At 41.9% G+C, this 12,560-nt stretch overlaps 1 protein-coding gene across 1 annotated transcript in view; it reads right to left on the bottom strand.

Annotated features, from left to right (window-relative positions):
• LRMDA (leucine rich melanocyte differentiation associated) overlaps positions 1-12,560 on the bottom strand; it is a 945,168-nt gene that overhangs the window by 575,365 nt on the left and 357,243 nt on the right. The gene's annotated exons all lie outside the window — the stretch shown is intronic.

Here is a 12,560-nt window from a genome sequence, read left to right as displayed (position 1 = left end):
CCACCTTTTGTAACACGCATTGCTAAACATTACATGTACATACTGTAGCAAAGCAGTAGGCAGTTTTTATAACAACCAGTAGCAGCACTGGGCCAAAAATTGTAATAGGCCAGTGCTAAAACTAGGATTATCATCAACAGGGGCACAGCAGTTATTTGTCTCTGCTCCATCTCCCCCTTCCTACATGCACATATGGGTATCACATCCAGCACCCTGGGTATGTGACCCCCTAGCCCCCCTAGTTGCAGCCCACTACTGCAGCATTCACTCACCACTTTAGCAAAATCTGTTCATTCCAATCTCCACCAGGACCTTTGCCTAATAAATATGCATGGAAATCAGTACAGTACTCCACCTAGCAGTGAATACACCTCATCAAAGTTCCCAGTTCTCAACTAACTAACGCTTATGTGGAGTCCAAGTAAGATGTGGAGACGAAGTGAAGTGAAGCATTATCTATCAGACTGCATTGGATTTTCCTAAATGGAGATACTATAATATATAAAGGATATATCCTGATTTGGAAAGTAAATTGCTCATATCCTTATTTATCAACTGTACTGTGCGTGTGTGTGGTTTGGCAGGGGGAAGGGGTGGGGGTATATGAGGGTGGTATTTTGTTCTTCTGATCCCCATTTTTGTTTTCATTCACATGGGAAATGTACACTGTTACTGTATGTTTTCATGATGGACTATTTCCACTTCATTGTTACGAGTACGCCTTGTGCCATTTCTTTAAAAAAAAAACAATGATACATTTTACTGATGTGTCAATATACTTTGTTGTTATGCATCTTTAACAAAACGATTTAGAATGTCTTTAGAATGTAAGCTCTCACGAGCAGGGCCCTCTCTCTCTCCTCATGTGCTAGAATATATATATCTGCCACTCTAATAATAATAATGATGTTAAGCTTGTTTTGTGTGCTTTACAGTTACAGCACACAAAACACCACAAGCCTAACAGTGGCCATTAATGAAATGCTTTAGAGAACAGGACATTTTTGAGTCTATTTTTGAAGTATTCTACTTTGTGTGCCTCTCGCCCTGTGCGGGGAAGAGTTCCATAAAGTCTGGGCCACAAAGCTGAAAGCTCCACCCCCAGGTGAGTTCAAACAGATTCTGGGTAATGTTAACAGTCCATCATCTGCAGACCGCAGTAATCGAGAGGGGCAGTAAGGAATCAGAAGCAGCTTCAAGTACCTTGGGATCTGCTCATGAAGGGCTTTGTAAGTCATTAAGCCAATCTTGAAAGCAATTCACCAATAATTAATTCAGTGTCCTGTCCCCCAATGCATCGGTCTTTATTTACCATGTACTTGTCATATATTGCCTTGTACTGTAAGTCCTTATTTTTGCTCATGTATTGCTAGGTGCTGCAGAACCCTTGTGGCACAATATAAATAAATAATAATAATAATAGAAGAATGAACATGAAGATTCTACACACTCCTATGTGCTCATACTTCATTCCATGTTACTTTATGAACTCTTGGATATAGGTATTTCTGCCTAGTCAGTCATTTGCTCTGCCGGCTAAATCAGTCATTTACAGTATTAAGTTATTGAAATGAGATACTGTATAACTATGGGCCTATTTATTAAACCGATTGTTCCTTAAAATCATATAGAAATATCAGCTGCTGCATAATAATTGATATTTTAATTACCATGCCGAACAAATTCCTATTGCAGGATATATCATATCAATTGCTTAAGGCACCTTATCACTGAAGACTGCCATCTACACATTTATCACTGGGGATTTTGGATCCAGATAGCCAATGCATTCCTCAGGCAGCAGTAACCTTCAAGGATTCGGTATGGAATCCCGGCGGTCAAAATTCCGACGCCGGAATCCCGACAAGGAAGGGGGATACGTAGAACGCCCCCCTTGCGGGCTCGCTGCACTCGCCACGCAGCAGGCCCGGTGCTTGCTATGCTCGGCACGCTAATTTATTTTCCCTCTATGGGTGTCGCGAACACCTACGGAGGGAGAAAGTTTCGAGATTTCGGTGGTCGGGATTTGACCGCCGGGATTCCGACCGCCGGGAAATTGACCGCATCCCGCATACAACATTAATTTTCACTGGAAAGGGAAGTGCCTGTGCACTACATACATCTCCTTCCTTTGCTTCTGTGATAAGCAAGTGGTAAAGGTTAGTTTAATAGGCAAAGTCATCACCTGGGCAGACTCCAATCAGATGTACTGCAAATAGCTTTAAAGTAGTCATGTGTCCTAGTGAAAAATGTAAGTCAAATGTAAACCCATTGGTGCCGACGCAGAAAGTATGTGGAATTGTAGAGCAAGATCTGAGCACACACCTTGGCTCCTGTTAGTTGTAAATATTCCTACTCTAAGAGAAAAGAGACTGTTCAATCTAGAACTGGAAAGTTACAAAACCTTGCCACTGTTTGGGGGTCAAAGAAACAGAAAAAATGCCAAAATTGATTAATAATGCTGTCAAGCATAATATAATCAAATGGTGACTTCCAGTGCATTATTCATAAGTGCTTACGTAGCAAAGCCGGGCAGTTGCCTGAAATTTTATACTATCTGTAAACCAGGTAGGTAAACTGGAAATGGATAGATTTGCCTCATTGTATTTGGAAAATTTAAATTATATGAAGCTATTAACAACATTCTCAAATCACTTTACAAATAATGTATTATGTAACTAGAAATGTATTGAACACTTGTGAACAATCAACAATGAAAATAATATGCAACTACTGTAGCTTACCCCTGTGTCGTACCGCAGAGCTGTAGCAGAAATTGAAAGTACAGTTATATGTGTATATACAAATACACTACTACAGTTTATTAATGTTATGATAACATTTCCAGAAATATGTGAAATATGTAATGAAGGGTTTACATGAAACGTAATTTCAATAATGATTGTGTAAAACAAAATGATATTCAAACCAAAACAAAAAGCCTGGTGATGGGAAACTTTAAATAATGGGTACATATGCATCAATCCATAACTCTATTTATCTATCTAACCAAAGTATGTGAATATCACGGTGCAAAAAGACATAAATTTGAAGTTTATGTTCTGTAAAGAACAAATATGGGAAAAATGCATCAAAATAATGAAAGATTGTTTATGTATTCTGGCATGAAGTGCGAATGTGTTATGAGTCTGACAGAGAGAGGAGGGGGACGATGGGGAGAGGGAAGAGGGAGAGGGAGAAAGCCTCACTCATGATAGATAGACATGGCTGACACTTCCGTATCCATTTTGCATGGTACACCAGTTGCGGCGTTGCCTGCTGTCGACAGCGCAATAAATCAAGGTCTGCCGGTGCTGTATCTACAGCTTATTACATTCGAGATGACAAATAAATAATAACCCATGTCACGTCAGCCCTTTGCTCAGAGATTCAGCCTGAAACCTCCAGCTCATCGCTCTTGATCTTGAGTGAAAACGCTACAAGCCAGGGACTGGAGGGCCGTGAAAAGCTGATCTTTTTGAGATGACTGGGGCATAAATGATAGGATTGAGGGTTCTCGTGTTCACTGGGGAAAGGTCAAATAAAATGTGGGCATGTGGGGAAAGAGAAAACACTAACTGCTCTCTTATATAAACTAATATAATTGATAGTTCTATATAAGAACCAAGAGAGTGCAAACAGTGAATTTATATTTTAGTGATAAATCATCAGTACTTATCACTATGTTTCAATGAGCAGCAGCAAAGATGGAAATGTCTGTCAAAGAGTAATCTCACTGGGCCTGAATTTTTAATTGCAAATTATTGCATGGTGCCAACATCATTAAATTACACTATTACCCCCTATCAGCCTAACACAGTGCTGGCCTTGTAGATGTAACAGTGCTGCAGTATTACTACATGGTGGATTCCATAATTAGAACAAACACTCTATAAAGATACTGCATGACAAAACAGTATAGCCCCGTACACACGCGGCGACGAGAGCAATTTGCAGATTGATGTGCTTAATCACACATCGCTGACAAACATCCAATGCACCAGCGATGAGTGCTGAGTGATCTGTGCGGACAAGTGCTGGCAATGTGACTAGATTTTAAATGCATGCAGTCAAGATCTAGTCAGGCGATAACATCGCCATTGACAGGCGTATAAACACGGAGAGATCAGTGCTTAATTTGTATATTATTTTGTGCATGAGAATAGATAAAAACACTATTGCCGAGCTTACCTAGCCATAATCATCTGTTTGAAGAACTTTTCATCAACTAATGGTCACTAAACTGGACAGAATGATTGAGTTACTGACATATCAGATATTCCAAATGGTCACCATTCAGATTTTCATTCACTTGTATAAGGTTGTACCCTATCCTGGAGGGTAAGCTAGAGTGGCAAAAGTCCCAACCATATGTGTGTGTACTGGGCAAAAGACCCCACCAAAGTGACATAATCAATGAGGGACGGCACCTCCTTCAAATTTTGTAAAAGCATTTCAAGAAACTGTCCTAGTTTCTGGAGTGTCGAGTGACGTCAGAACTTTTTAGCAATGAGGTGATGTTTTCTTTGTAATATACTGCATTTGCTTTGCATTTCTTAAACATTATAAAACCTGAAAGTCAAAATTAATAAATCTTCTGTGCTGCGCAGGTTCCTCCACATCTTTCTCCTCTTGACAGTTTGTAAAAAATCCACAGCTATCAGCAGAAAACGCTTATCGCTTCAAGAAACAAAGCAAAAGCAGCCATTTTGAGTGTGAACCACAGAGAATTAAGCTGAACCACTGTATGAACAAAACACAGACATCCAGCTGGGATATTCATAAAAAAATAAATAAACACATTTTATTGGATTTGTACAAACATTCTTTAACCCCTTTTCGTTCAGCAGTGAGAGGGTTAACCTTTCCGCCACCTTGCACCTGACAATCCTAAATATTTCATATTCCTATTTCACTGTGACATTTGTAGATGACTAAAGTGTTACAAAAGAAATAAAACGCTGATTGAAGAGTTCGCCGTCATAAAGGTTACTGAATTGTAAATGGCCCTTTGAATCTTACTGTTAATAGGGACCCAGCTGTAAACAGCATGAAGTATGTGATGGGAGGTCTGTGCGGCTCCTTCAGGAGTCGTTTCGACATTAATCACCGGATCACCAAGCCATGCTTAATTGCAAGTTGTATATCACTGGGATCCATGCTAAGCAGAAAGGAACTCATTTAAGTGCTCTTGTACTGCTGTGTTTAACCTGCTCACAGCTGGGATATAGTTCTTTCTGCCTTACTCAAATTTTCTTGGCAGATAAAGCTTTTCAATTACCTAAATTTGCTGGGCAATGCATGGTCACTGATGTCACCAGGTAAAATATATATATATATATATATATATACACACACACTCACACAAACACACTATACAGATGTAGCGCGGCTCATTCTTGCAGGGGTTGGCGATTCCATCGCCAGCCCCCTCCAGGGGGCGCGTGCACATGAGATGCATGGAGCTCCCTGCCGCTGCCTTCCCCACCGCCACAGGCGGTCCCCATCACCGTCCCGACCCCCCCTTTAACCCTGCCCGTCTCCTTGAAGTGGAGACAGGCAGGGTCCTGCTGCCCAGCCGCCAAGAGACTGGGATGCGTGTGTGCGTGAGTCTGATGGAGTCCCTTCTGGCGAGAACTTAGCAAAGAAGAGAGGGGCTCCATCTGTGTGTATATATATATATATTCACACACGTGTGTGTGTCTGTGTGTGTGTGTGTGTGTGTATGTATGTATGTGTGTATGTATATATATATATATATATATATATATATATATATATATATATATATATATATGAGGGCGAGAACGGAGGGCACTTTATAGACGATCTGTTTTGCTTATGGACGGGCCCCACATCTCTCCTGGAACAGCATATCACGGCCATAAATTCTGGCAGCTCTCCCATCAAATACACAATGTCTATACACAAAGAAAGCATCCACTACCTGGATGTCCAGGTCTCGATCTCAGAGATTTAGATATCCACAGCCATCTTTACTAAGCCCACAGATCGGAACACTCTGCTCCTGTCATCGAGCCATCATCCCAAACCCCTGAAAAGGGGAATTCCCAAGTCCCAATTACTCAGAGTAGCCCGGATCTCCAGCACCATGGAAGCAGCTGTCAACAGCACCAATCAAGTGGTTGCCCGATTTGCGGCGAGAGGATATGACCTGAACCAACTTAAGCTGCTTCAATCTGAAGTTCTGGCCACCCCCAGGGAGGCCCTACTAACCCCTAAACAAAGATCGAATACAGACACCATTCCTTGGAAACAAGAGTTCTCGACATCAAGCCCGGTAGTACAGAGGGCCACACAGGCTCTATGGCCAATCGTTAAGACTGATAAATCATTACCCTGCTTCAAAAGCATAAGACCCATGGCTTGCTATACTCGTGGGAGAAATATAAAGGACCAAGTGGTTCACACAGATAAAACCGGCTTTGATGCCCAGCAACTACCGTCTTCAACTTCTTTCTTACAAAAACCCCCGGGATGCTACCGATGTTTAAACTGTACGACTTGCAGAAACCTGGTAGTATGCCGCAACTTTAAACATCCTACCAATTCATCCATCATACAAATCAAACATGTGTTAACCTGTCTGACGACGCATGTTATATATTTATTATACTGCCCATGTAAATTGCATTACATAGGGAAAACAGTCCGTACCATCCGTGAGCAAATGGCCATGCACCGCTCGGCCATCAATAGTGCATTACGTTCCAAATCTGCTGACCAACCAGTAGCCAGACACTGGTTGGAGTCTGGCCACTCCATCAGTGATATGCGGTTCATTCTCATTGACCATGTGCCCCCCCTTCGACGCGGGGGTGACAGGGAGGGCATTCTACTAAAGTTGGAATCTAAATGGATCCACAGACTGAACACTATTAGACCGCAAGGTCTCAATGAACGGTTGAATTGGAATGTATTTTTATGATCTCCTTGTCTGCAGCACACCTAATCGGTCGATTGGACTCCCTGCGCTCTGTGCCCATAATGTGTAATTCATGTGTTGCATATGCCTTACATGTTTTCTATATATGCATGTCACCCCTTGTATATTTATTCATTCCCTGTGGTTCTTTGACATGTTGAACGGTTCTCTCCAATGCAGGCTCAGTCCGGCGGCCGGGGACGGCATCTAGCGTCCCGAGCGTTTCCTAGCAACGGGCGCGGCTATGATGGCGTCAGTGTTAGGGCAACCGCCCACTACGTGGGGGGAGTCTGGACACACTCGGCTGCCGGGCGGACGCATAAGTGGTTTTGTGAGTATATGTACCCCCGTTTTTCCATTTATTTGTATGTGTATTCGGTCACAAGCTGTCTTGATAAAAATGCTGTTGCATTGAAACGTCGACCTGGACGTGTCGACCATATGTTGCAATAAATTTCTTTGATTGAAGCCCTTTGGAGTGATGCTGCTTTTTTGTCTGTATATATATATATAACGGGAGGTTGGTTGGCGGCACTCACGGGTAAGTAAAAAATACTGACAAAAGCCCAAGTAGCTTAACGTTTCAATTCAATGGAATTTTCATTTTTCATCAGAAGCAATTTTTACAGTGTACATACAGGGTTTAAATACCTTATCCAGGGTGGTGTGATCAGCGCTTAGCAACCAGCGTCTGACTTGTGAGGTCATCTATGGGCGCCTGGGAGAGCACGTGGACACCGACGGAAGTGGGAACCCGGAAACCAGGCTTACATCACACCACCCTGGATAAGGTATTTTTTTTTTTTTTAATATTTCTTTATTGGTGTTTACATTATACAACACTCTTTCTTCTTTCACCTTTTAACATACAATTGACCCCCTTCAAATGTAAATATACAAACATTATAATGTTACATAATATTAACAAAGGTCATAAAAATCAATAGACAATACTAATACATACATCCTACACATACACAAAAAGCGCCTGCCTCCCTATTCCCCATCCCAACCCTTCTCCTACTCCATAGATTTACTCTACAATAGTCAGCTCTCCAATACTCCTAGGTTCCTTGCCTTCTCTCTGATTTATAAGGTTATATTTTTACATCCTACGTACGTGCCTTCTATTGCCAGCTATTGAAGGCCCAGACTTTGTATCTAATCCCAATAGTAATCCTCAATAGAGGGACACCCAGACAAGGAATACAACATACCAATAATATAATATAGATAAAAAAACAAAAGAAAAAAAGAGAAAAAAAAAAAAAAAAAAAGGAATATAAATAGAGTGTTCTCATTTGTGTCTCTTTAAAATCTACAATTTTTTCCAATGTGAATTAGACATAATTAAATATATATACTTCTATAAGAGTTGTGCTACATTAAATACACGGCCAAAAAAAAATAGTGCATACCAGCCGCTTCTACTACCACTCAAAAGGTGTATGTGACATTAATTAAATTTTTGCCCTCCTCCCCTTCCCTCCCCAATCCCTCCCCGACCCCCAAATTCTTATTCATATTTATTATCTGAATATGTACCCTGAATTCTTTAAGTATATATCTATTATCGTGTTTCTAAAGTGATTTAAAAAAAAAAAAAAAAAAAAAAAAAAAAAAAAAAAAAAAAAAAAATTAAATTAATTTTATTTCAACTAGGAGTCAGCTACATAGGATGCTTCTTTATAATATAACGAATGAAACCAGCTCCCCCAAACTAAATGACATTTTTTAATATTATTCCTTAAAAGGTAAACCTCCCTCTCATGATTATAAAACCTATTAACCGTATTTATCCATTCCATTTTATCTGGTGCGGTCTTTGCCATCCAGGATCTGGCAATACACATTTTCGCTATTGAACCAAGGTTAATGACCAATTGCCCTAGCTCTGGAGGGTTCCCCATATTATACCAGATGCCCAATATCAGGGCTCTAGGCCTCATCTCACAGTTCGAAAATCCCAATTCTAAAAGAATACCTATTATATCCTGCCAAAATTTCTGCACAAACTTACACTGCCACACTAGGTGCCAAAAATCACAGCCCCCCACTCTACATTTTGGACATGAATCCCCATTCTCCCGTGCGAATCGATTGATTTTTATAGGTGTATAGTAGATTCGATGGAGAATATTGTATTGTATTTGTTGCAGCCTTACTAAGGCAGTTGCTAATCCAGGTACCTTAAGGGCCTTTTCCCAATCCTCTTGAGTTATTTCTGGAATATCTCTCTTCCATTTAGACCAGAGATCATCTAGCTGATCGTCTTGTGCTAGAGTGGAAATGAATTTATAGCACTTGGATATACTTTTTGTGGCATTTAATTTCTTTATAAACTTTTTTATTGGGTTATCTTTAATTAATGTAGAAGACTCCTGCATAAACTTTACCGTGGCACTTCTCATTTGTAAGTACCTAAAGAACATGCTATTAGGCACCTCAAACTCCTCCCTTAATCTTGAAAAAGGTTTGATTCTATTTTGATCTATTATATGCCCCATATTATTAATTCCGTATATTGACCATACAGCCGCACCCTGCTGTTTATCTAATTCCACAAAGGAGGACAATGAAGTGAAATGGATAAGGTATTTAAACCCTGTATGTACACTGTAAAAATTGCTTCTGATGAAAATTCCATTGAATTGAAACGTTAAGCTACTTGGGCTTTTGTCTGTATTTTTTACTTACCCATGAGTGCCGCCAACCAACCTCCCGTTATTTACACGCATGCCAAGGAAGGCACCCGGGGCCTATTTCAGTTTCATAGGGGTGAGTGCCGAACTACATGAACTTTCTCTCTCTCTCATATATATAGCTTGACAACGGTCCAATAAAGACCGAAACGTTGCTGTAGTAGACCTCTGTGTCTGTCTATTGTTTCATTACTTAAGTCCTTTGAGTGCCGCCATCATCTCCCGCATTGTACATAGTGCTCACGCACTTTGGACGGCACCTGGGCCATACCTGCTATACCTTCATTACATTCGAGTGCCGACCGTTCCACTTGTATATATATACACATATACATATACACATACATACAGTACACACACATATATACCTCCTGATGAATGGATTCTAATCACTAATCAGCAAATTGCAAAAAATTGTAGGTCCGATCACAGATTTGGAATGCATATGTCAAACGTGGCGGCCGCCGGCCGGGGACAGGTGGCGCCACAGCCGCGGCCCCCAGCATGACCCCCCAGATGCGGCGTGGATATTGGGTTCATCCCAGCCAGCAGAATCCCCGGCTGGTAGAAGCCACGGGCAGATGCTGGCACCAGTGGTGGAACGCCAAGCTTGCAGGCTCCCAGTTGAAGAACTGTGAACTCTGAGTACTCATTTGCCCACCCCCCAAGCTCTAGGTGAGCCCAGCGGCACCCTCCCGGGAGGAGCCCCTAAGAGGGCGATATGGCACTTGTACTGGGACGCAACAGCAGTGGACTGCAGACCAGAGAGGGCCCAACTCTGGCCCTAGGCCTCACTGACTCTCCTCCCCACACACTGGCTTTTGCATATGCACAAAAAAAATGCAACTATGTACTAATTTGATTGCATTGCTTTCTCAGCTGCATATAGATGTGTCTAGGGTGGCAATCCCGGTCTAATGTCCACAGTATAATAATGGGCAGCATCTGAGGACCAGCTCAGACACTGCCTGGCTGCTCCCGACCTGACGTAACAGTAAGAGGTCACTGTTGTACATTGCCGCACTCGACCTCACCTCCTGGCCGCACTGCCCGCACAGTCTGTTGCTGTTGCCTCACGCCTGGATACACCAGGCACCTCCTCACCGCTGCTGTCCGCCAACAATGTAAGAAAATGTGGGGGGTCGGGAGAATTATTTTATTAGGGATGCCAAATCACAGCATTGAGCATTTTTCAATCCCGGACCCCGGGATTGAAAATGGTCTCTTACAGATGTACAAGTACCGCAAGCTCCAGTAGTCACTGTATGCTAGTATGTAGTTTTGCAGCTCCTTGCAGTTTTTAGTAGTGTGAATAAGGCACTTGCAGAAGACAAGTTACAAGGTCCCTGGTGCACCAACGGAGTCTGCTTGGAGAACCTAGAGAAAAGGTGTAGGATGACAAATCTGAATACTTCAGGTTCCTGGTAATCTAGTGTATATATGTTTATATTACAAATAGGTGACCATTACCTGCATGGACATGTTAACCAGACTTGACACACCCATAAAGAAGATCTTTCTAAAAAGTGTAAAAAGCAGACAAACAAAAGAGCAGGTGCTCTTTTCTTTTGCAAAAATGAACAATCATGTATGAAGTTATTGGCATAAAATTGGCCAATATTATGAGCCTACCCACCAATTATCAAGGTAACTTCAGAGGGTAGAACATTATAGGGGGTTCAGCCCATCCAAACCATACTACGTATTACACAAATAAAAGGATAGCAGTGAGTAAAGTAAGTGAAAGTAGATGCTCAGTGGTAGAACTGTTCAAAAAGTAAAAAATAGACGTGTTACATACTGTAATTAAAAAAAAACATTGACAAAGGGTTAAATGGTGGTGCCCGAAGGCAGCCCAGAGAGAGAGCAACATGGGGAGTCCAACAAGCCACAAAGTTCACCCCACATCCGACTTGCTATATCATTTAAATACATAGGGCGGTATTCAATGAGAATACCAGCGAGGTGCAGCGAATCCTTTTTAGGATTCGCTGCACATTCGCCACGTTCCGGAGCCGGCGGGCTCCGGTATTCAACGTGTCAGGGGCTCGCTGCCCCTGACCGGCGAATATGAGCTCCTGCGGCGATTGCCGCAGGGAGCCTGAGGACGGTGCCAGGCAGAGAGATGGTAGTCTCTCTGCCTGCCCCAGAACTTTGTGGGGGGTAGGTGGGCTCCCCGGGTGCCAGGCAGCACAGGCTGCCCCCCGGGGGTGCCAGCAGGGGAGCGTATATTCACTACACACGATCGTAACGATCGGGTGCAGTGAATATATGAATATGTAATGAGCGGCGCCCCCTGCTGGATGCTGTGTAAAAAAAAAAAAATATATATATATTTTTTTTAAATTAAATATATATTCATGTGCTTACAGCACATGAATAAAAATAGCATGCCCCTCCTCAGAATAAAATTCCTGATTTTTTGACACCAAATGTAAAAAACAAAACACTTTATTTTAAAAGTTCACATTCCACTTCACCATAAAAAGATAGCGATTGCTACTCGGTGAATCATGGTGGAAAAAACCTTGAAATGTATTCGCCATGTGGTCATTGAATAGGGTGATTCACCGTTTTAGTCAGAAATTCGCCAAACAGCACAAATTCGCCATAAAAACATGGCGAATCAGGCTCATTGAATACCGCCCATAGGGGGGAATTTACTAAGATGGGAATAAGACTTCACATGTGATGTGGCTATGGGCAACAAATCAGAATCTACTTCTTATTTATTTAGCACCCTCTAGAACAGTGGAAGCCAACTCCAGTCCTCGAGAGCAACCAACAGTTCACATTTTCCAGACAGCCTAGCTGCTGCACAGGTGCACTCATTACTCGCTGGCACATTTTAAATGATTCACAGGTGGAGCCAATTACTTCACTTGTGATTCTGTGAGAAGAAATGGAAAACA

This window comes from Crinia signifera, chromosome 6, assembly GCF_055691185.1.
Source record: "Crinia signifera chromosome 6, ASM5569118v1, whole genome shotgun sequence".
Taxonomy (NCBI): Eukaryota; Metazoa; Chordata; class Amphibia; order Anura; family Myobatrachidae; genus Crinia; species Crinia signifera.
Note: the sequence above shows the minus strand (reverse complement) of the source record. Positions and strands in the feature narration are given on the sequence as shown.